The 24,893-nt window shown below is 45.3% G+C and overlaps 1 long non-coding RNA gene across 1 annotated transcript; it reads right to left on the minus strand.

Moving 5' to 3' along the window:
* Nucleotides 1-5,462: 5,462 nt before the first annotated feature.
* On the minus strand, nucleotides 5,463-17,331 carry LOC148540622 (uncharacterized). Its single transcript, XR_015868860.1, has 3 exons — nucleotides 17,252-17,331; nucleotides 16,361-16,432; nucleotides 5,463-5,708 (listed from the first exon to the last, which is right to left on the minus strand). It is a non-coding gene; the product is annotated as an uncharacterized LOC148540622 (long non-coding RNA).
* Nucleotides 17,332-24,893: the final 7,562 nt, after the last annotated feature.

Here is a 24,893-nt window from a genome sequence, read left to right on the forward strand (position 1 = left end):
TTTGTTTAAAACATACTCACAAAATTACTAAGAATCTCGTGTTTGACTGAATTGCGTTTTCCGATGGTGTGTGCAATCGTGATCACACAGAAAACCTGATTCTCTGGAGCCAAGCATCAGAACAACCAGGATTAAATATGGCAAAGTCATGACAACATCAGGTGTGCCCCCAAATGTGGATGCTTCTGTCACACTGTCATGTACCTATATTGGCACATCTATAAAGGCTTGTGTGTGTTTTTCTGTGGGTGGGTTATGAGTAACTCCTGTCTCACCAGGAACATGACTTGATTTGCCTCAGCTGTCAGTTCACAATCACAATAATATGAAACATGTCATACAAGAAAACAGAAGAGAAGTGTCTAAGTAGTGCAGTCAAGGTCTGGGGATTTTTATTACATATGGCAAATAAGAATCAGAGGTTACAAAAACTGCTTTTTATGTTTAGGGACTAAGAGGTTTGTAGACAGGAAGGTTTATTTACTAGCCACAGAGCATGTGGAACTGCAGTGAATTACAGTAAATGGGGGGTTAGGGTTAGGCACTAGGGGGGAGGTTAGGGTTAGGCGCCCCTAAGGGAAGGTTAGGGTTGGGGGGGGGGGAGAGGGTTAGGTATAGTTAGTTTACTTACCCATCGGGATCTACACTGGTGCCAGTTTTGTCGGCGTCGGGATTCATACCGATCCCATTACTACATTTATGTAAAACCATCAAACAGTAAGTATGGGAGCAGGTGGTTATTTTCTGAGCTCAGAGAGTGTTGTTAATGGCAAAAGCCAAAATTGATCATATGTTATCTTTGCTCCTGCTGTATATTACCTGCATTCACCATCTGGTGTACGGTGTAACTGTGTGACACCAGTGGCCTGATTCTGAGTCTCATGGCCGCGTATACTAATGCCACAGGTGATTTCTTTAAAACTTGCAACACCTGGGACGCACCATCAAAATTGCATCAGCCCTATGGCAGGTGCAGTTTCTCCATCTGTCTTTTGACGCAGCCGCTGTCAGTGGCACCCAATTTCGCTCTGAGTCTCCATGCGGTAACAATCGGGACACAGGCGCTGTGTGACTCAGACTCATGTGCAGTACGTACAACATCAGCCAACTTTGTGCACCTCGGCATTGCGTGCGGTTGGTGTACGTATACAAATCAGGCCCAAGGTGTGCTTTCACCAGTGACACCTATAACATGTGCTATCAACCTACATTACTAGTGCTGTGCTGAGTTTTCAAAAATAAACATACAAACAGCTGTGAGTGTGCAAGAACTAATGCACATGTGTGTTGTGTAAACACTTTCTCAAGGTTGTGAAAATAACCCAAGGTAAAATATGTTGTATATTACAAAGTTAAATGGGTATCAACATGGCTTCTTTCAATGTGGTAACTGAAACCTTTGGAACACATGAGCGAGACCAGCTAATAGTAATAACCAATGTCCTGAAAATGCCACCCAGACCTTGTTACAGGCTGCAAAGCAGAGGAATTGATAAACAAAAAAAGAGTCTTCAAATATCCTTAAGTGGCTTCACCCCAATGATCAACTATTTTCTAAAGTTGACGTTTCATTTGTAAAAACAGTATTAGTAGCCTTGAGAGGGTTTATATTTATACAAACATAAATTCCATTTGAACCTTTCGCTATTATTAAGATTTTCAGAATATCACATCCTATTCCAAAGTCTGTGTTGCACTTTATGGGGTATATTTACTAAAGTGCAGCTTTTTAAAAGCCCATAGCAACCTATCAGATTATACTTAGCATTTATAGCACCTTAATCTAGAAGATAATAGCTAGAATCTGACAGGTTGCTATGGGCAACATTTCCACTTCTAAAAACCTGCACATTAGTAAATATACCTCCAAGTCTTTTCTTTTTGTTGCATGTTTTTTTGCTGCCTAACGACCTTGTCATGTACTAAAGAAACAAGCTACACACGTTTGCATCACTGCAGAATGCATAAAAGCCAACACAGCTTATCAGGTAGGGTAGCCTTATTGGCCATAAATCACAAAGAATGTGGGCACAATTTGTATGACAATCCCAATAAAAAATTATGAATGTTGATGTGTCAACTGGGAACTTTGTACATGGTTATATGGGATCCAGACACTTAGGGATAAGGGCCCAGATTCAGAGCCAGACGCTCTGATAGAGTGCTCGCTCTGAATCAAGGCCGTCCTTCTTGATATTTAGAGCGGCCTCCTTGCCGCTCGTATAGCTGTGGGTGACCACCCACAGCTATAGCGAGCGGTCAGGAAGATGGTCGCGATGGTCAAGACCATTGGGCTTGCGATGAGACCCTTGTGGTAGGGTCTCGTTGCCGCAAGCCCTGGAGTGCAAACAGAGCCGAAAGCACTCCCACTGACATCACTTGTGATGTCAGTGGGGCTGGCCCCAGATGGGGGGGGACACCTCCGTCCTGGCAGCCACGCCCCCGGCACGCCCACCAAAGGGGGCGTGCTGTCACTCAACATCGACAGCACGCCCCCTTTGGTACGAGACCTGGAGTGACGGTTTGCGCATGTGCAATGGGCCACCATCGACCCGCTTGTGAGTGCTCAGCGCTCGCGAGCGGGTCTGAATCAGGCCCAAAATTTACTAAAGTTAGAGTTTTTATAAGTGGAGATATTGCCCATAGCAACCAATCAGATTCTGCAGTATTTAACATTTAGCACCTTCTAGAAGATAAAAGCTAGAATCTGATTGGTTGTTATGGGCAACATCTCCACTTCTAAAAACTCTCACTTTAGTAAATATACCCCTTGGTGCTAAGGCATAAGTCTAGCCAAATGTAGATCCAACTGCTCAGAATATATATGAACATCGGTTCAAATAATCAATTTATAGCTTCATTAAGAACATAAAAATCTGAGGACCTGCAATGCAATATAAGTGTGTCTATTTTCCACCGAGCACTTCAAGGTGCATATCTAGTGCACAATGGGCTTGATTCAGAGTACTACGTAAACCTGATGGTTTATGCACATCTCCGATGTTTGAGTATTGCATGTGCTGATCACTGACTGTGACAGCGATCGCAGTCCCCCCTAAGCCACTGCATGCTTGACATGCTGGACCATTTGGGAGTGAGTGGAGAAGGGGCAGTGATGGCCAGTGGCTGTATCTTCTGACAAGGCTTCACTGACCCCAACAGAGTGAAAATACCGGCCACAGGGGCATATCTATAATGGGTGCAGGGTGTGCAGTGCATGGGTCCCCCGGGTGCAGAAGAGGACACGCTGCATCCAAATTATTTAAAACTCACCTGTCTGTGGTCTCGCGTCGGGTGTCAGCGCTGCACAGAACACCGGAAAATGGCCGCCGCGGCCATTTTTTCAGCGTTCTGCGCATGCGCAGCAGACTCTGGGCACACTCTAGTGCCCAGAGTCTACTGACACTGCGGTGGCCGGCCAGCTGCGTCAGTCGGCTGCCGGCCGCCAGGGAGAGAGGAGGGGGCCCGGCACGGATAATGCACACGGGCCTTGTCCTCTCTTAAGACGCCCCTGCCGGCCATCCTGTGTAACCTGAGGCCGGTGTTTTTGCATGTTCCGATGCTGCGTCCTCAGACACAGCAGTGGATTACAGAGGCTTGCAGGAGACACATCTGCTCTTTGTATTGTGTACAACCCTGAATCAGTCCCAATATTTGGAAACGCCCTCTGGTTCTGTAAATTCGTGGGCACTCTGTAAAATGCAGATTGTGAAACTAGTAAAACTGACATATGACAGTCCATTCTACTAAAACTTTAGGACCACCCCCTTAACTCATTAAAAGTTTTGCATTTGTCCCTTGACATCAGGACTGTCTTAAATATGTGTGTCATTTGTGTATTTTAACACCTGTACAAAAGCGCCTTTGAAGTTGCTTTTCCATAAAAGTGCAACTGGAAGTTGTAAAATGCATTCCAATCTCTGGGACTTCAGATGTGCAGGAGATTCAATTCAACTTGCAAAATAATCCCATTTTGCGAAATTAAATTTAGTGTTGGCATTTCAATCACAAATTCAACTTGTGTGCCTAGTCCACATTTAGCTAAGAATGACCCAAACTGCAAAACTCCTCAATGTGGAATCCCTGAAGGTGTTGACATTTTGTCCTGCAAATCCATGTACTACCCCATAACAAACGGCAAGCCTCAGAATCCTGGTTCCAAAACATCACGTCTGTACAACAAGCCTAGGCAGGGGCAGAACTATGGGAGACAATGGAGGCGCCTGCCGCCGGGCTCCAGCTCTGATGGGGAACCTACTCCATTGTCCACAACATATTCACCCCACTTAGGGCTGTAACCATGTACCCGGAGTGTACCGTCACAGCCGCCCAATACATGGCACCCCTTCCCTGCACCTGAGAAGCCACCATGCACTAGTGGCGAGCTCCATGTCAGACCATCAGCTGCTGCCTTCATCTATCTATAGCCTGTCTGCATGCAACTTGCTACATTACAGTGTCAGCGGCTGTGACGGGGTGGGGCAACAATTCATAACTTGCCTCCAGGCATCTGGAATAAACTTACGCCACTGAGCTTAGGTAACCTGTGCTTCTACAGCCATTGTAGAACTATAAGACCAAGCATTACCTTCCAGGAGCTTCATGATGGCAGATGAGGCACAGATTAGTCTGGTTCTTATTTCAAAACGGAATTTAAAAAATGGGGAAACCTATTTTAAAACAGCCATCAGCATCATCCTAACAAAGTAAAGGGTTAATTGCCCTCCTTCCCACTCAGTCATACACTGGCTAGCCACCCGCAAGCTGAGGTGAGTGTGTTACAGACACCTTGTGAGGTCTGTGTTGTGTATGATGGAGATGTCAGAGCCAGTGCCTGGAGGGGGGACTGAAGACTGTCACTCAGGATAATCTCTATTTCACCCTCTTTCTCACTCCTCACTCCTTCTCATGCCTGCCCTGAGCTAGTGATGTTCTGATTTATGTCTACAAAATGGTGTAACTGTCTCCAACCCTGTACGCAGAGGGCACAGGTGGGAGCGATTAAAAAGGCGTTTCAGCAGAGACAGAAATGTCTGCGTAGTTACGGGTGACGGTGTTGAGGTTCTTTATTCTGCCACTGCTACCACAAAAAGCCCAAAGTGTGTTCCACCATATAACAAGCTATAAAACATCTCTCCACTGTGGCATAGGAAGGAGTATCATACAGTAACTATATACTGCCACCTACAATATTGCACACAATATTCTAACCCAAAGCAATGCAAATGATAATCTTCCAAAGCTTTAGTGTGGAATATTACAATGCAGACAATTGATGTGATGTATGCACAGCCATCAAAATCTATTGCAAACAAAATAATACAATATGGGTATGAATGTAGTTTTAGTGACTGGGACAGAGGCCCCAAAGGCACAGAGGCTTTAACCAAGGACCAGAACAAGTCTTTCAAAGTCAGTGAGTACATTTATACACAAGGATAATTTTTTTATTGTATTGTGTATATATTTTACTTACTTGAACAAACTGAAATATTAGGAACCTGCTTATCAACAATATTTTTTTTTGTATTTATTTATTACAGTAATCAATAAGGTAGCATTTGTCTTGGAGATGTTGGCCCAGAACAGAGATGGTTAACTGACCACTTCACCGGCCCAGTCTCTGCCGACGTACACAAGCTCATTGGTACTCTTAGCCCAGTCCTGGCCTTTCAGTTCAAGTTACAGAAGGAAACATGAGAAAAATCCTTAAAAATAGATTAAAAATAGAAAAAAAATTGTAAAACTGTCAACCATTGAAAAAAGTATTTACTAAAATAACAAAGCATGAATCAAATAATTAATTTTATCACGTTATCACCACCCAGAGATAGAGATAAATAGAATGAAAAAGCACAACGCTGGTTAAATAGGCTTCCCCATGCAAAGGGAAATAATCTGAACGGGGGTTACAGCCGGCAAAAGCCGGTCACTGGTCGTAACCCCTTTATGGGTAGGGCAAAGTTCTATCAACAGTGAAAACACCCGTTTACGCCAGTCGTAAGGTTTTTCGCTTTTTGATAAATATACCTCAGATTCCAGTTATACAATGCTCCCTATCTAAATTATCTAAATTATTGTAGATAACTTTAAACCAGGGATGCCGATATTCTGGCTCCCCCTTCCGGGAGGGAGCAGCCAGATCGGGATAGCAGGGAGGCGGGGCCAGCACAGGGGCAGGGCCAGACAGATTACCGGTATTTGTGGGTGGAGCGGGGCGTGGCCACGCAATCGCGTCATGTTGGCCCCGCCCCGCTAGACAATGCCGAAATTACCAGCATTGTGAAGCAGGGGGCGTGGCCAAAATGACACGATTCAGCATGAATCACATCACCGGCACCCCCCGCTGCGGGGGTTTCTCTTGTTAAGGTGGGAGGGGGGTGGAGGCCACCGGAGGCTTGCCTGCTTTTCTCTCAAAATAAAGTCCGTTTAAAGTTATAACCATAGTAAGAACAAGGGATAATTTGCCTCATCACATTAACAGTGCAAAATTAAAGTAAAAAATAATTTTGAAGAAAGAAAAATATTATATGACAAAAACTTTCAAATAAATAAAATGTATTTTATTTTTTACAAAAAAAGTATTTCGCAGGGATAGAGTAATGTTAAAAATGCCTTGGAAGAAAGCTGAGGAGATGTGCTAGAGTCACTATATACAGTAAACTAGCTAAAGTACCCGCCGCTGTCCGGGTTTAAATCTTCAAGTTATTAAGTTTTATTATGCGATGTTGTCTAAATCCATCCAGTGGAAGGCCCAGAACAGGCTCCCTGGGCCAAAGCTCCGCCCGGCGCACTCCATCATGAGTTCCGATTGTGACTTCAACCACTCTACACTCATCACAGACTAAATGCCACCCCTCTGTGAAGTTTTCATCCAAATCCATCCAGTGGAAGTTCGGCCCAGTGTACACCAACGGGAGGTCCGACCGCTACTCTAACCCCCTAGCATGTCTTCTGGCATCCAATGTTACCACTCTGTGAACTTTTCATCTGAATCCATCCTGTGGAAGGCTCAGAACAGGCTCCCCGGGTCAAAATTCTGCCCAGCGTACACCGACGGGAGGTCCGACCAGGACCCTAACCCCCCTAAAACCTGGCCAGGATCCAACTGGACCACCTCGCGTTGGCTTAATCCCAGTCAGTGCAGGGGTGTATCTCCAAGTTATTAAGTTTTATTATGTGATGTCGTCCACATCCATCAAGTGGAAAGCCCAGAACAGTCTCCCCGAGTCAAAGTTCTGCCCAGTGTCCCGGGTCAAAGTTCTGCCTAGCGAACACCAAAGGGAAGTCTGACCACGATTTGTCGCTCTGACACTTTTGTCGCTATGTGGTCTAATAGCTTACTTTTTCGATTCTAAATAACTATGTAAGATTTGGCAGATTAACCTTGAGAGCTGTGGAAGATATTCGCCAACAAACAAAGAAATAAACATACAAATAAACTACTTCTTTTATATATATATATATATATATATATATATTAGGGGTGTGCACCGGCCACTTTTCGTGTTTTGTGTTTTGGTTTTGGATCTGGATCTTTCTTCGTGTTTTGGATCTGGATTGGTTTTGCCAAAACCACCCTTCCGTGTTTTGGGTTCTGGGTTTTGTGTTTTGGATCTGTATTTTTTTGAAAAAAAGCATAAAAACAGCTAAAATCACAGAATTTGTAGGTTTTTCTGCTCCTATGCTATTATTAACCTCAATAACCTTAATTTCCACTCATTTCCAGTCTATTCTGAACACCTCACACCTCACAATAGTGTTTTTATGTCCAAAAGGTTGCACCGAGGTAGCTGGATGACTATGCTAAGCGACACGAGTGGGCGGCACAAACACGTGACCCATCTAGGAGTGACACTGCAGTGGCAGGCAGGATGGCAGTTAGAAAAACTAGGCCCCAAACTGTACATAATGCAAAGAAAAAAAGAGGTGCAAGATGGAATTGTCCTTGGGCCCTCCCACCCACCCTTATGTTGTATAAACAGGACATGCACACTTTAACAAATCAATCATTTCAGCGCCAGGGTCTGCCACACAACTGTGGCTGAAATGATTGGTTCATTTGGGCCCCCACAAAACAAGCTGGCAATTAATGTGTCCCTGCACAAACTGGCTCTACGGAGGCAAGATGTCATCCTCATCCTCCTCATCCACCGATTCCTCACCCTCTTCAGTGTGTACATCCTCATCCTCACAAAGTATTAACTCGTCCCCACTTGAATCCACCACCACAGGTCCCTCTGTACCTTCTGGAGGCTGGTCTCCCTGGAAGAGCTGATAATTCATTTTGATGAACATCATCTTCTCCACATTCTGTGGAAGCAACCTCCTACGCCTTTCGCTGACAAGGTTCCCGGCTGCACTAAACACTCTTTCGGAGTACACACTGGAGGGGGGGCAACTCAGGTAAAATAGAGCCAGTTTGTACAGGGGCCTCCAAATTGCCTCTTTTTCCTGCCAGTACAGGTATGGACTGTCTGACATGCCTACTTGGATGCTGTCACCGATGTAATCCTCCACCATTCTGTCAATGGTGACAGTATCATATGCAGTGACAGTAGACATGTCAGAAATTGTTGCCAGGTCCTTCAGTCCGGACCAGATGTCCAAACTTGGTCCTGCCTGCCCTGCATCACCGCCAGCGGGTTGCTTAGGATACCTAAGTTTTTTCCTGGCAGCCCCAGTTGCGGGAGAAAATGAAGAAGGAGCCGTTGACGTGTCACGTTCCGCTTCAGCTGACAGTGTGTTCACCAGCAGGTCTTTGCACCTCTGCAGGCTTGTGTCGGCCGGAAAGAGAGACACCACATAGGCTTTAAACCTAGGATCGAGCACGGTGGCCAAAATGTAGTGGTCTGATTTCAACAGATTGACCACCCTGGAATCCTGGCAAAGCGAATGAAGGGCTTCATCCACAAGTCCCACATGCCGAGCGGAATCGCTCCGTCTTAGCTCCTCCTTCACTTTCTCCAGCTGCTTCTGCAAAAGCCTGATGAGGGGAATGACCTGACTCAAGCTGGCAGTGTCTGAACTGACTTCACGTGTGGCAAGTTCGAAGGGCTGAAGAACCTTGCACAACACGGAAATCATTCTCCACTGCGCTTGAGTCAGGTGCATACCCCCTCCTTTGCCTATGTCATAGGTGGATGTATAGGCTTGTATGGCCTTTTGCTGCTCCTCCATCCTCTGAAGCATATAGAGGGTTGAGTTCCACCGCGTCACAACCTCTTGCTTCAGGTGATGGCGGGGCAGGTTCAAGAGTGTTTGCTGGCGCTCCAGTCTTCGGCACGCAGTCGCTGAATGGCGAAAGTGGCCAGAAATTTTTCGGGCCACCCAAAGCGTCTCCTGCACGCCCCTGTCGCTTTTCAGAAAATTCTGCACCACCAAGTTTATTGTGTGAGCAAAACATGGGACGTGCTGGAATTTGCCCAGATGTAATGCCCGCACAATATTGGTGGCGTTGTCAGATATCACAAATCCCCAGGAGAGTCTAAGTGGGGTAAGCCACTGGGCGATGATTTCCCTCAGTTTCTCTAAGAGGTTGTCGGCGGTGTGCCTCTTACTGAAACCGGTGATACACAGCGTAGCCTGCCTTGTAACGAGCTGGCGTTTCTGAGATGCTGCTACTGGTGACGCTGCTGCTGTTGCTGCGTAAGGTGATACATCTACCCAGTGGGCTGTCACAGTCATATAGTCCTTAGTCTGCCCTGTTCCACTTGTCCACATGTCCGTGGTTAAGTGGACATTGTGTACAACGGCATTTTTCAGGACACTGAGGACACTTTTTCTGACGTTTCTGTACAGTCTCGGTATCGCCTGCCTAGTGAAGTGGAATCTAGACGGGATTTGGAACCGGGGACACACTACCTCCATCAATTGTCTAAATCCCACTGCACTAATGGCGGATACCGGACGCACGTCTAACACCAACATAGCAGTCAAGGCCTCAGTTATACGTTTTGCTTCAGGATGACTGCTGTCGTACTTCATCCTCCTCGCTAAGGACTGTTGGAGGGTCAATTGTTTAGTAAAAGTAGTGGTGTTCCTACTTCCTCTCTGGGATGATGAACGACTCCCAGCAGCAGCAGCAACAGCAGCAGCGGCAGCAGTAGGCGTAGCAATGCAGGATCCTCCGGAGGAATCCCGGATAGGAGAGTCAGTCATGCCAGTGATATGGCCTGCAGGACTACTTCCGATCCTGACTAAGGAGGAAATTGACGAGGAGGGAGTTGACGGTGTGGTTTGCAGGCGCTTGGATACAACAGGACAACGGGATTTAGGTGTCCCTGGACTGCTTACGGTCTGAGCCAAAGTTTCTGAACTTGACAGTAACTTTTTATGAACGCGCTGCAGGTGCCGTATAAGGGAGGATGTTCCTAGGTGGTTGACGTCCCTACCCCTACTTATTTCACCTTTACATATGGTACATATGGCAAGACAGTTGTTGTCCGGATTTGGATAGAAATATTGCCAGACCAAAGAGGTGGAATGTTTGGTCTTCTGCCCAGGCATGACCGTGATGGGCTTTTTCATCCCACGGACAACAACTGTCTCCCCCGGAGCCTGATTTAAACAAACCACATCACCATCAGAATCCTCCTCGCCAACTTCCTCCTCAGCGCCAGCTACACCAGTATCCTCATCCTGTTGTACTTCAACAGTGACATCTTCAATTTGCATATCAGCAAGTGGACTGTGGGTGCTCCTTTCAGCACTTGCAGGGGGCGTGCAAATGGTGGAAAGAGCCACCTCTTCCCGTCCAGTGCTGGGAAGGTCAGGCATCGCAACCACCACCACACTTGGACTCTCTTTGGGGATTTGTGATATCTTCTTAGAAAGCACAGTTCTTCGCTGTGCTTTTGCCAGCTTAACTCTTTTGATTTTTTTAGTGGGAGGAGTGCTTCCATCGTCATGTGAAGCTGAACCACTAGTCATGAACATACTAGGGATCGACCTTAGCCGTTCCTTGCCACTCCGTGTCGTAAATGGCATATTGGCAAGTTTACGTTTCTCTTCAGCTGATTTAAATGTCTTTTTCAAGGTCATTTTCCTGAACTTTGCCATTTGGGATTGTATGTGCCCTCTACTATGACATTGGGCATCGGCCTTGGCAGACGACGTTGATGGCATGTTATCGTCTATGTCATGACTAGTGGCAGCAGCTTCAGCACTAGGAGGAAGTGGTTCTTGATCTTTCTCTATTTTATTTTTATCGGAGAAAGTTTGGTCCTCCATTTATGTTATATCGATTTGATATATACGTGCGGCTAAACACAGAAAATAATTTTTTTTTTGGTTCGGACTGGAGTGTACTTTGTGGGTTACAGCACCCTTTAACGGTCAAGCCAGCCGGCCCTTTACTTATGACACAGGCGCACGCTTGGCACTACTTTGTTGATGCACGTGCGGCTACTGCGCACACAATTCACAAACACAGAAAATAATTTTTTTTTTGGTTTGGACTGGAGTGTACTTTCGGGGGTTACAGCACCCTTAACGGTCAAGCCAGCCGGCCCTTTACTTATGACACAGGCGAACGCTTGACACTACTTTGTTGATGCACGTGCGGCTACTGCGCACACAATTCACAAACACAGAAAATATTTTTTTTTTGGTTTGGACTGGAGTGTACTTTCAGGGGTTACAGCACCCTTTAACGGTCAAGCCAGCCGGCCCTTTACTTATGACACAGGCGCACGCTTGGCACTACTTTGTTGATGCACGTGCGGCTACTGCGCACACAATTCACAAACACAGAAAATAATTTTTTTTTGGTTTGGACTGGAGTGTACTTTCGGGGGTTACAGCACCCTTTAACGGTCAAGCCAGCCGGCCCTTTACTTATGACACAGGGGCACTCTTGGCACTACTTTGTTGATGCACGTGCGGCTACTGCGCACACAATTCACAAACACAGAAAATAATTTTTTTTTAGGTTTGGACTGGAGTGTACTTTCGGGGGTTACAGCACCCTTAACGGTCAAGCCAGCCGGCCCTTTACTTATGACACAGGCGCACGCTTGGCACTACTTTGTTGATGCACGTGCGGCTACTGCGCACACAATTCACAAACACAGAAAATAATTTTTTTTTGGTTTGGACTGGAGTGTACTTTCGGGGGTTACAGCACCCTTTAACGGTCAAGCCAGCCGGCCCTTTACTTATGACACAGGCGCACGCTTGGCACTACTTTGTTGATGCACGTGCGGCTACTGCGCACACAATTCACAAACACAGAAAATAATTTTTTTTTAGGTTTGGACTGGAGTGTACTTTCGGGGGTTACAGCACCCTTAACGGTCAAGCCAGCCGGCCCTTTACTTATGACACAGGCGCACGCTTGGCACTACTTTGTTGATGCACGTGCGGCTACTGCGCACACAATTCACAAACACAGAAAATAATTTTTTTTTTGGTTTGGACTGGAGTGTACTTTCGGGGGTTACAGCACCCTTAACGGTCAAGCCAGCCGGCCCTTTACTTATGACACAGGCGCACGCTTGGCACTACTTTGTTGATGCACGTGCGGCTACTGCGCACACAATTCACAAACACAGAAAATATATTATTTTTTTAGCACTTGGGGGGAGCACCCCTGATGGACAGAGCACCCCCTGGACAACACTACAGCACCCCTTTAGGACTGGGACACTGCACAGGACTTTGGAACTGACTGCACAACACAGTCCAGCCAGCCCCTATGGACTTTGAAGTAGTGGACACAGCCCCTATTAACAACAGCAGCACAGCACAACACAGCCAGCCCCTATGGACTTTGAAGTAGTGGACAACAGCAGCACTACACTACACTACACTACACAGCACTAACTCCCACCCTCCCTCTTCACTGTCCACAGCCGAGTGAGAAAATGGCGCCGACGCGGGTACCTTATATAGGATCCAAAACCCGCGAGACTCGGAAGGCGGGATGATGACGTTTTGCCTCGATGTCAGATCCGAGTCAGGCGGGAAAAGTCGAGCCTGACTCGGATCGGACTCGGATCGGGGGGGCTCGGGGGGGTTCGGATTTCAGAAATCCGAACCCGCTCACCCCTAATATATATATATAGATAAATGGAAAAATAAAAACACCCAACCCTGTGATAAGCTGATAAGATAGAGAGAAGATATATGCCAGCCGATATTATCCTGATGTAAAACCTCTGAAAGTTTTGTGTGAGGTATAAAAATGTTGGCAATGAAATACCTTCATCCTAAACTGATATGTAGCTGTATTTGACCCTATTAGGCAAGGTTATAACCTCCAATCTCCAACTATGCTGGGAAAGTAAACCAGTAATTGCCGCCTCCCCCTCACACACACACACACCACCTTCTCATCACATGCGCTGGTCATTTTGGCAGTGATCACGACTAGGTTTAATCCGTTGACCTGGAAGTAAAGGGATAAGTATATTGGTGCTAATTACGTGTATAAGTACAAATCAGAGGGCTGATCACTAGAAGGGATATGTGAAGTGGGGCTTCTTTGTACAAGATTAAAGGGGATGTAACAACAAAAGGCAAACTTACTGCTATTGATTGATTGAAAACCAAGTTAATGTTTTCTATAACAAACAAAAAAAAATAATTAAAAAATATCTATATAAAAAGAAGAGAGAGAGAGACAAGATGGGCTTTGGGATATGACATATATTGAAATGTCTGAAAAGTAAAACAATAAATGGCAATGCTACGTGGAATAGCCTGACTGCTGATGTGGTGACTAATATACACAAAAATTACTTAAATGTATGAGATAGATCAGAGCTGTATACAGCTGACCCCAGGGCCTGATGAGATCATCAAATATATTTCTGTGGCCTCAAGTTTGTTTGTGAATGTATAGCCTCTGGTAGCTATTTCCTGACATAAAGTACAAGGTTTCTGTCTTGTTTTCCTACGTAGATAACATATTGCAGAAGAGAAATAGAACTTTTAACTGCTTAGATCACAATGCTGTAAACATTGTAGCATGAGGAATATGTATGGTGATTTTACATGGAAGCTGCCGCTCTGGGATAGGAGACCAAAAGCTTATGTACTACAGGTGTGACAAAGAAATACAATGTCAACCCGCTCTAAAATAATGTGGACACTAAATAACATTGGATCAATATTTGTAATATTTGTAATTTCTTTGTTATATACATCAGGATCACTCATTGTACTACATATTTCTAAGAAAAGAATTGTAATATATTGGGGGAATTCAATTGTTTTTTTTGGGTGCTCGTTAGTAATGGGCATTCAACAGAGTTATTCAATTATTTCCGGATTTGGTTGCGAATGGTGCAGTCATTACCCAGGTGCATAAACGGAGTCCAAGCTGCCAACTTTTTGCTGATTTCTGTTCGCCACCTCAGAACGGTGCGTGCAGAAATCTGGGCACTCGTGTCAGATCGGAGCCCCCCCCCTAAAAAGTCTACTTGGAATTTTGGCACTGTAGATTGACATAAAATACAGCATTACATTTTCTGTTTGTATGTGTGTGGGAGTTCCAAAAATAGGAATGACCCCAAGGCGTTGCATGCCCAGCGATCGGTAACTCTTTTATCCTATTTACAATACACAATCACTTTTAAAACATTAAGTCCCTCTGCGTCCTCCCCAAGGCTGTTGTGACTACATAAATGCCCCCATCCCTCCTCCCCTCAGCATCGGTGTCCAAATCCATAACCGCCGGCTCAGTCCGTGACATATTACAATTCCCATCCCTGTGACACACCTGCCCAAATATCCACTGCCTCTGGCATGGGGGGGTTATTTGGGAAAGTGGGTAGAGTGACATGTTCTGATCTTTCTTGAGGGGGGGCGACAGACGCTGATCTCTTTGTAGTTGAGAGGTGGAGGTTGTAACATGCTCTGATCTATCTGGGAGGGGAAAGTGACAAGTTCCCATCCATACTTACAGGAGATAGAGAAAAAGCATAAAGGAGAAAAAAGGAAAGATTTTGTGCTGTGACTACATCAATAGGCAAAAAGATATCACTTGTAATGATATAATAGCACTGACACACACACACATATATATGTGTGTGTGTGTGTGTGTGTGTGTGTGTGTGTACAGTGCCATTTGCTGCTCAATATATTGACATCATTTGTTGATATTCAATAAACGTTGAGGTGTTCAAACGTACCCTGGAGTACTTATATATTTACTACATTCCAGTCTGGCACACACTGTTGCAAGTGGTTAATTGGAGTGCTCAACCCATCTAAATAAAGGTAGCAGATTTCGCACCTCCTATATTCAAAAGATAGTCAAAATTCTGTATGTGATCAGTACTGGGTAGTTGCATCCCACCCAGGTAGGCTGAGCGGCACATTCACCTTCTTTCCTTATGGATTTAAAGTATATATATATATATATATATATATATAGCATCATGTAGTCCGACACACCTAACAACAAGCCACTCAACTCCAAATGGTGCCTTCCGTAAGAAACAACTCCACTCACAGTTCGTTTAACAACGTTTCAGTGCTTTAATGCACTATCTTCAGGGTGTAAAAGGAGAAAAGGTACACCGCTTACCTTATAAGCACTTCACCCCTGTGTGTGGCCAAGCCGGAAATGGGACAGCGCACCCGCCCGGCGTCCCAGGCCGATGACGTCATCACGACGTGCATGTGACCGCTAGTGACCCATCACCATAACAACAACAAAACAATAAACTACTAGATAAAAACAGTAACATTAGAGGAATGTAGCAGCAAACTTAGGCACAAGTCAGCGAGAATATCACTAGTACAGTGGTTCTCAAACTTTTTTGAATCACGGCGCCCTAGAGTATCAGCATTTGTTTTCACGGCATCCCTAAGTTTAAGTTTGTTGTTGAGAAATTCAGAAAATGTAGTAAAGTAGTAAATGGTGCTTAACTGTCATCCGTGGGTTCAGTTATGTGGTGGTGGACAGGTTTGCGCTTCTGTTTGTCCATATATTTACATTACATTGACCATAATTTGATTTGGTACTGGACCACCCTTGCAAGTGTCCCAAGGTACCCCAGGGTGCCTCAGTTTGGGAACCACTGCACCAGATATAACTTTATGAAGGAAGATAAATTACCCATATATATAACTCCCCGCGATCATGGCAGCATAATGATAAATAATATTCCAATAATGCTTTAGTGTACTAGTCACATATAATACCTAAAATAGTGTATATGAATGGAAAGTGAAGTTCAAAGAAGGTCGCACAAGTGTCAGCCATGAAGAAGGAGCCGGACACCCGTCCACATCCACGGCTGATGAGAACATTGATACATATGTTAGCCTGTATATGGCGTTATGCCTTACCGCCACTTCTTCAGCTACTTCAATGCTAATAAATTAATGTCAAATTCCATTCACTTACTTTTCCATTTTCCAGCTGCCACCTGTCTGTATAGTGATGTTGGTCACGTCGGCCACTCCCGCGACAGGGCTCCTATGCAAAGAAAGACAACTAGAACACCTCAAAAAAACAAATGTTGGCAGAAGAGATTTCATTGTGGGCAAACATACACACAAATACATATTCACGCTAATAAAGTAGTATAAATTAGTATACATGTTTGTGACATTTGTAGAATGCTGGCTTAAAATTGTTAATCAATTTCATATACTGTATGTTGCATTCTGTAAGGATACCAAGGTCATTTCGTCAGTTTATGTTTGATTTTAAATACTTTAAATTTAATGTTAAATATAAACACTTTCCCTAAATCTGCTGAAGTAAAGGACTTTCTGAGTCAAGACTAGACCAGAGGATCTTAAGTTAAAAAGCCAATCACTTTATTTAAAGCAATCAACCATAAATTGCTAAATAGACTTAAAACAGAAGGAGCTTACAGGTCATGGAGGGCGGAACGTGACTGGATCTAATCTGATCGCATGATACATTCTCAGTTTTTCATTCTCATCATGCTTTTGCAACTGGCTTTCAGTCCAAGTGGTAGTCCAAGCCCTATGTCATATGGGTTGGGACTCAAAAACAGATAACTACTTTATTTACATCAGGTCACCTTGGACCTCTGTTTCCAAATTCTATTGTATTACAAAAAATTGTTCGAAAATTGTTCCACCACATTTGATCAAAAGTATCTTACAGACCCAAGAGTACTTCTATGAGTCCAAGGGGTATATGGCTTGGTACTGACTAAAAGGGAAGGTGCAAAAAAGTAGATAACATATTTAACTATTTTATTAATTCTTTCTTAAGGATACAGTTTATAAGCAGCTGAAGCATAACAGAGGCAGTTTTTACCTGTCAAGGATTTCTAAAGTGTGCTTTCCAGTTGTCCAGGTTACCTCAGGTATCAACAGCATTAACAATTAGACTTAACATGAAAAATAACCTGTGAGGGAACGAATGGAGGACAGTTAGCGAGTACTCCTGAATGCAACAAATGTTTTACTGATAGAAATCTTTAGGTTTGCTAGCAGGCCCAGATTACTAAAAATGTTGTGCAGGCGAGGATTTAGGCCTCCTCCACAGTTATGTCTTACCCAACTTGGACACTAAAAAAACCCATTTATTATTTAAACAATTATCAGAGATAGATATACAGACATATTTATTATATATTATTAATCCTTGAATATGTGCATAATTTATGTAATAATTATTTAAGGTCTGTACCGTCTACAACCTTTTTTTTGTATATTTCACCTGAGGACGACGTTACGTACCTCGAAACGTTGTGTCAATAAAATTCATATTCTTCACAAGACCTGTAGTGCCGTGCAGGGCCGGTTCTAGACATTGTGGAGCTCAGTGCGAAAGTTTCTTCCCCCGCCCCCCCCAAAAAAATTAAGTTATTACAGCATCTGGAAAGGGGGTGTGTCCCTGCGGAACACCCCCAATTCATCACACTTTGGGGTGTGCCCAGCACTTACGGAGGTGCTGGGCTTCCCTCAAGCTCTCCCCTCATTATGAATAATTGCCTTGCACAGTAATGCGCCTTACACAGTAATGCCCTTTATAACACATTATGCCACACGCAGTAATGCCCTTTAGAATACATTGTAGGAGCCGGTCTTCCGTAGTATCTGGGTATGTGAATGAGACTGTCTCCAGTAGTCAGTGTCAGTCTCTAGGGTTAAGTGGTACCTGGGTGTGCGTTTAGGAGCCTGTCTCTAGTGGCGAGTGGTACCTGGGTGTGAGAAGGAGCCCCTCTCTAGTGGCGAGTGGTACCTGGATGTGTGTAGGAGCCCTTCTCTAGTGGCGAGTGGTACCTGGGTGTGTGTAGGAGCCCCTCTCTAGTGGCGAGTGGTACCTAGGTGTGTGTAGGAGCCCGTCTCTAGTGGCGAGTGGTACCTAGGTGTGTGTAGGAGCCCGTCTCTAGTGGCGAGTGGTACCTAGGTGTGTGTAGGAGCCCGTCTCTAGTGGCGAGTGGTACCTAGGTGTGTGTAGGAGCCCATCTCTAGTGGTGTGTGTAGGAGCCTATCTCTAGTGGTGTGTGTAGGAGCCCCCCCTTAACAATTCACAAGCAGCACACTCACCTCCCCCCTTACCAATACCCAGACAGCACCCCCCCCTTACCACCACCTAGACAGAACACTCTGCCCCCCTTACCAACACTCCAGTAGCATCCCCACCATACCAACACACCAGCAGCACATTCTGCCCCCCTTACCAAAACCCAGACAGCACCCCCCCTTATCACCACCCGGGCAGAACACTCTGTCCTCCTTACCAACACCCCAGCAGCACACTCCCCTCCCCTTACCAACACTCCAGTAGCACCCCCACCATACCAACACCCCAGCAGCACTCTTTCCCCTTACCAACACACCAGCAGCACCCCCTCCTCTTACCTACATTCTAGCAACACACTCTCCCCTTACCAACACCCAGGCAGAACACTCTGCCCCCCTTACCAACACCTCAGCAGCACCCTCCCCTTACCAACACCTCAGCAGCACTCTCCCCTTACCAATACACCAGCAGCACCCCCTCCCCTTACCAACACACCAGCAGCACCCCCTCCCTTTACCAACACACCAGCAGTACCCCCTCCCCTTACTAAAACACCAGCAGCACCCCCTGCCCTTACCAACACTCCAGCAGCACACTCTCCCCTTACCAACACACCAGCAGCACCACCTCCCCAACAACCCAGCAGCGCACTCTGCCCCCCTTACCAACACCCCAGCAACACTCTGCCCCCCTTACCAACACCAGCACACTTCCCCTTACCAACCCCCAAGCACTACCAGCACAGTCCCACCCCTACCCCTTACCAACCCCCCAGCACCACACCCCCCCATCTCTTACCAACACCCCAGCATCACTTACAACTGTACACTACTTTAAAAAAAAAAATCCTTACCTGATGCTGGTCTTCCCTTTCCGGTCCAAGTTGGCTGTGTACACTGTACTGCTGTCATCTCCCCACACACTTTCTTCCTTGATGCAAGCAGCCATGCCCAGACAGGAAGCTCCCAGGTCACTGAGAGCAGACTCAGACCTCAAGGAGGCGGAGCAGACTCAGAGCTCAGCCTCCGAGTATGATGTTGCTGCTATACAAATCAGGCTACCAGTAACAGCAGCTGCCCGGCAGCCAGCAATTAAAATGAAAAACAAAAAAAAACCCCTGAAAATGACAGGGGGGCTCAGCAGCGCCCTCTAAGGGCCGGCACTCTGGGCGATGGCCCTGTTAGCCCGCCCCTAGAACCGTCCCTGGTGCCATGCAGTGCTCCAACCCCTGCGAACACATCCACAAGTATATATATATATATATATATATATGCAACAACAGCTTGGCACTCCTCCTCTCATGTATAAGTGGGTGCCCTCCGCAAATAATCACAAAATAGGCAGCAGTGGCAGCGGCACTCCTCAGTAAAGAATATGACACTGGTTACAAAGAACCTAATTTACTTCTTCAACATTTCAATCACTACAATGATTTTCATCAGGAAGACCAACTTCCTGATGAAAATCATTGTAGTGATTGAAACATTGAAGAAGTAAATTAGGTTCTTTGTAACCAGTCTCATATTCTTTACTGAGGAGTGCCGCTGCCACTGCTGCCTATATATATATATATATATATATATATATATATATATATATATATATAGTCCCTCTGTTGAGGGTGTTACGTTTTTCACCAGTCTCCGAGTGCCGCCAGTGATTCTCTGTGTATACTAAGGTGGGGGTGCTGTCCTCCTTGGAGGGCACCGGAGCAAGGTTGGGCTACATGCCCTGACACTGTGTGAAGGAGTGCCGGAGCCCTGTATTTGTATATATATATATATATATATATATATATATCACTACCGTTCAAAAGTTTGGGGTCACTTAGAAATTTCCTTATTTTTGAAAGAAAAGCACTGTTTTTTTCAATGAAGATAACATTAAATTAATCAGAAATACACTCTGTACATTGTTAAAGTGGTAAATGACTATACTAGCTGCAAACGTCTGTTTTTTAAAGGAGTATCTACATTGGTGTATAGAGGCCCATTTCCTGCAACCATCACTCCAGTGTTCTAATGGCACATTGTGTTTGCTAAGCATGTTAGAAGACTAATGGATGATTAGAAAACCCTTGAAAACCCTTGTTCAATTCTGTTAGCACAGCTGAAATGGGTTTGCTCGTTAGAGAAGCTATATAACTGGCCTTCCTTTGAGCTAGTTGAGTATCTGGAGCATCACATTTGTGGGTTTGATTATACTCTCCAAATGGCCAGAAAAAGAGAACTTTCATGTTAAACTCGACAGTCTATTCTTGTTCTTAGAAATGGCTATTCCATGCGAGAAATTGCCAAGAAACTAAACATTTCCTTCAACGTTGTGTACTACTTCCTTCAGAGAACAGCACAAACAGGCTCTAACTAGAGTAGAAAGAGAAGTGGGAGGCCCTGGGGCACAACTGTGCAAGAAGACAAGTACATTAGAGTCTCTAGTTTGAGAAATAGATGCCTCACAAGTCCTCAACTGGCAGCTTCATTAAATGTTATTCGCAAAACGCTAGTGTCAATGTCTAAGTGACACTAAGTGTCAGTGAAGAATCGACTCCGGAATGCTGGCCTTCTAGGCAGAGTGGCAAAGAAAAAGCCATATCTGAGACTTGCCAATAAAAGGAAAAGATTAATATGGGCAAAAGAAGACAGACATTGGACAGAGGAAGATTGGAAAAAAGTGTTATGGACAGACAAATTGAGATTTGAGGTGTTTGGATCACACAGAAGAACATTTGTGAGATGCAGAACAGGTGAAAGATGCTGCAAGAGTACCTGACGCCATCAGTCAAGCATGGTGGAGGTAATGTGATGGTCTGGGGCTGCTTTGGTGCTGGTAAAGTGGGAGATTTGTACAAGGTAAAAGGGATTTTGAATAAGGAAGGCTATCACTCCACTTTGCAACGCCATGCCATACCCTGTGGACAGCGCTTGGAGCCAATTTCTTCCTCCAACAGGACAATGACCCAAAGCACACCTAAAAATTATGCAAGAACTATTTAGGGAAGAAGCAGGCAACTGGTATTCTGTCTGTAATGGAGTGGCCAGCGCAGTCACCAGATCTCAACCCCATTGAGCTGTTGTACCATACGGTGCAGCTTGACCGTATGGTACGTAAGAAGTGCCCATCAAGCCAATCCAAGCTTCAGGAAGCGTGGGGTAAAATTTCTTCAGATTACCTCAACAAATTAACAGCTAGAATGCCAAAGGTCTGCAATGCTGTAATTGCTGCAAAAGGAGCATTCTGTGACAAAAGCAAAGTTTGAAGGACAAAATTATTATTTCAAATAAAAATCATTATTTCTAACCTTGCCAATGTCTTGACTATATGTTCTATTCATTTTGCAACTCAATTGATAAATAAAAGTCAGTTTTCATGTAAAACACAAAATTGTCTGGGTGACCCCAAACTTTTGAATGGCAGTATATACATATATATATATATATATATATATATATATATATATATATATACACACACACAGCAGGTATTGAACACATCAACATTTTCTCTGTTGTAATGAAATTTTCACCAGATGTCAGCAACAACCCATGCAATCCACACATGCAAAGAAATCAAACCATAGATGTCCATAAATTAAGTTATGTGTAATAATGTGAAATGACACAGGGGAAAAGTACTGAACACGCTTACTGAAATTTATTTAATACTTTGCATGACAGCATTAACAGGATTATATCTGTGATGACAGGACATAGGGTGTGCAGGACATTAGGAGCTGCTGCACATAGACGATCAGCCATGGCAGGTGCAGAACATTACAACAGGATATGGGCAGTGCAGAACTGGAAGACAGTACATGGTGGGTGCAGAATGGGATTACAGGAGTGATGCAGCATCGGATCTATGCGGCCATGCCAAGTTTCAGCCCAGTGTGTCCAATAACTTCTGATTTTGGTCTAGTATACTTAATTGAGTTTGACTTCATTTGTTACAATGTAAGAGGACTCCAAAATGAAGTATTTAGATAAAACACATTGCTGTATCTTCAGGGGCGTTTTAAGAGAGGAGGGGGCCCGCGTGCAGACTCAGGGCCCCCTCCTCTCTTCGGCGGTCCCGTGGTGCACTGTATATTCTGGCTTAGTGCCAAAATCTACTGTGCATGCGTGGGTCTCCGGGAAAATGGCGCAATTTTCCCGGGGTCAGTAGTACTGCGCATGCGCAGGTCACTGGGAAAATGGATGCCTCCATTTTCCCAGTTATTTTTGCTGCAAAGCAGCACTACAGAGAGGTAAGTATAAGACTATGGGTGCAGGGTGTTTATGGTGTGGGCCCTCCCTGGACCCAGGAACCCGTGTGCCCCGCACACCCTGCACCATATTATAGATACACCCCTGGGGCGTATTAAGAGAAGAGGGGGCCCGTGTGCATTCCCCTTCCGGGGCCTCCTCCACTCTCTCCCCGGTGGCCGGCAGAGCACTGGCCGTAGCAATAAACTTTCGGTATTATTTTGTGCCCAGAGTCTACTGTGACGGCCATTTTCCAGGTGTTTATTGCGGCGCTGCTACAGCCGACGCGGGACTTGGGAGAGGTAAGTATTAAAAAATATGGGTGCAGGGTGTTCGGTGTGGGCCCAGGGATCCAGGAGCCCGTGTGCACCCATTATTGATACGCCCCTGATAAGGAGCAGACTGGCTTACAGGACAGAAATCAGTATAGCTGCTACATGTTAGCAGCTGTGATATCTGTAATATGGTCATGCAGGAGGAGGCGTCACCATTCCTGCATGCATTACTGATCCGAGCTGTGTCATCTGCGATCCCTTCGGTCGGCTGAGTGACCATGGGATCGCACAAGTCGGTTACCACAGATTAATAAAAGAGGGCAGGAAATCTCTGTCAGCCGAAGAAGATCTTGGCATCTCCACTTCCGCCCCAACGGTGGCGAGACACCCCCGTTTTGGGAAACGCAGGCCGTTGCCACAGCCTCCCCACCATGAAACAGCAGCAGATTGTCAATCAGGTAAGGCACATGCACAGATTCCCGATAATCGGGAATCTAGGTGATCCCTGTCACTGCATTTGCAGCAGAATCACCCCCTTAAATCACTCTGCAGACCAACATTGAAGACCAAATCTAGCAGGTCTGTCAAAGAGGGAGGATGCTGGTACTGCAGTCCTGTTCCCGGACAGAAGGAGGCCCGTCCTGTGTGGCTGCGATCAATTTCCCCTGCTGTTTGTAATCTCCGTATGCTAAACTTTGCCAGGATCAAAGATTGTGGATTTATCATGCTGTCTTCCACAATCTGAATGTATTGAGTGCTGAGCTGCTCATTATTATTATCATTTATTTATATGGTGCCACAAGTGTTCCGCAGCGCCTTACCAAGTACATAAATAGATTGATTTACAGTGACTTACAGTACAATACAATACAATACAATACAGGGCATGGATAATATACATTGCTGCATTCGCGACGATAACACCCAGAGAAGCAACAATGCAAAGCAACCAAGTGTTAGGTGCCCTGGTAGAGAGTAAGAAGTAGATGAAGGTAGAGTAAGAAGGACAAGAGGGTAGAGGGCCCTGCTCATAGGAGCTTACATTCTAAGGGGGAGGGACAGAAAGACAGGGGTGAAACAGATGGGATAGGCAGGGAGAGAGGAGTATGTAGCAGCAAGTTAAGATGAGAGCAGAAAGGCTTTGATGAAATAGTGGGTCTTGAGAGCCCGTTTGAAGTATTGAAGAGAGGTGGAGAGTCTGATGGGAAGCGGGAGAGAGTTCCAAAGGTGGGGAGCAGCGCAGGCAAAATCTTGGAGGCGGGAGTTGGAGGGAGTAATCAATTGGCATGAGAGGCGGCGTGCATTTGTTGAAAGAAGAGGGCGGACAGGAGAGTGAAGGGAGATGAGATCAGAGATGTAAATGGGAGAGGAATAGCTGAGGGCTTTGTAAGTGAGTGTGAGAACCTTAAATTGGGTTCTAATAGGGAAGGGGAGCCAGTGGAGAGCTTGTAGGAGAGGGGAGACAGATGCAGAGCGTTTTGAGAGGAAGATGAGCCGAGCAGCAGCATTGGGGACAGACTGGAGAGGGGAGAGAAGGGATTTGGGGAGGCCAGATAGGAGGAGGTTACAGTAGTCCAATCTGGAGATGACCAATGAGTGAGTGAGGGTTTTAGTGGCATCCTGGGTGAGAAAGGGTCTAATCTTGGAAATATTTTTAAGATGAAAACGACAGGACTGTGAGAGATTCTGGATATGTGGTTTAAGGGAGAGGGAGTAGTCCAGAATAACTCCAAGACAGCGCACTTTGGGTCTAGAGGAGATAGTTGTGCTATCAATTGATAAGGAAATTGTGGGAAGTGTGGTTATGTAGAGGGGATGGAAGATGATTAGCTCAGTCTTAGACATATTAAGTTTAAGAAATCGCTGGGACATCCAGGAAGAGATGGCCGAGAGACAGTACGAGACATGAGT

The sequence above is a fragment of the Taudactylus pleione genome, unplaced genomic scaffold (assembly GCF_031769625.1).
Source record: "Taudactylus pleione unplaced genomic scaffold, aTauple2 ptg000018l, whole genome shotgun sequence".
Classification (NCBI taxonomy): domain Eukaryota; kingdom Metazoa; phylum Chordata; class Amphibia; order Anura; family Myobatrachidae; genus Taudactylus; species Taudactylus pleione.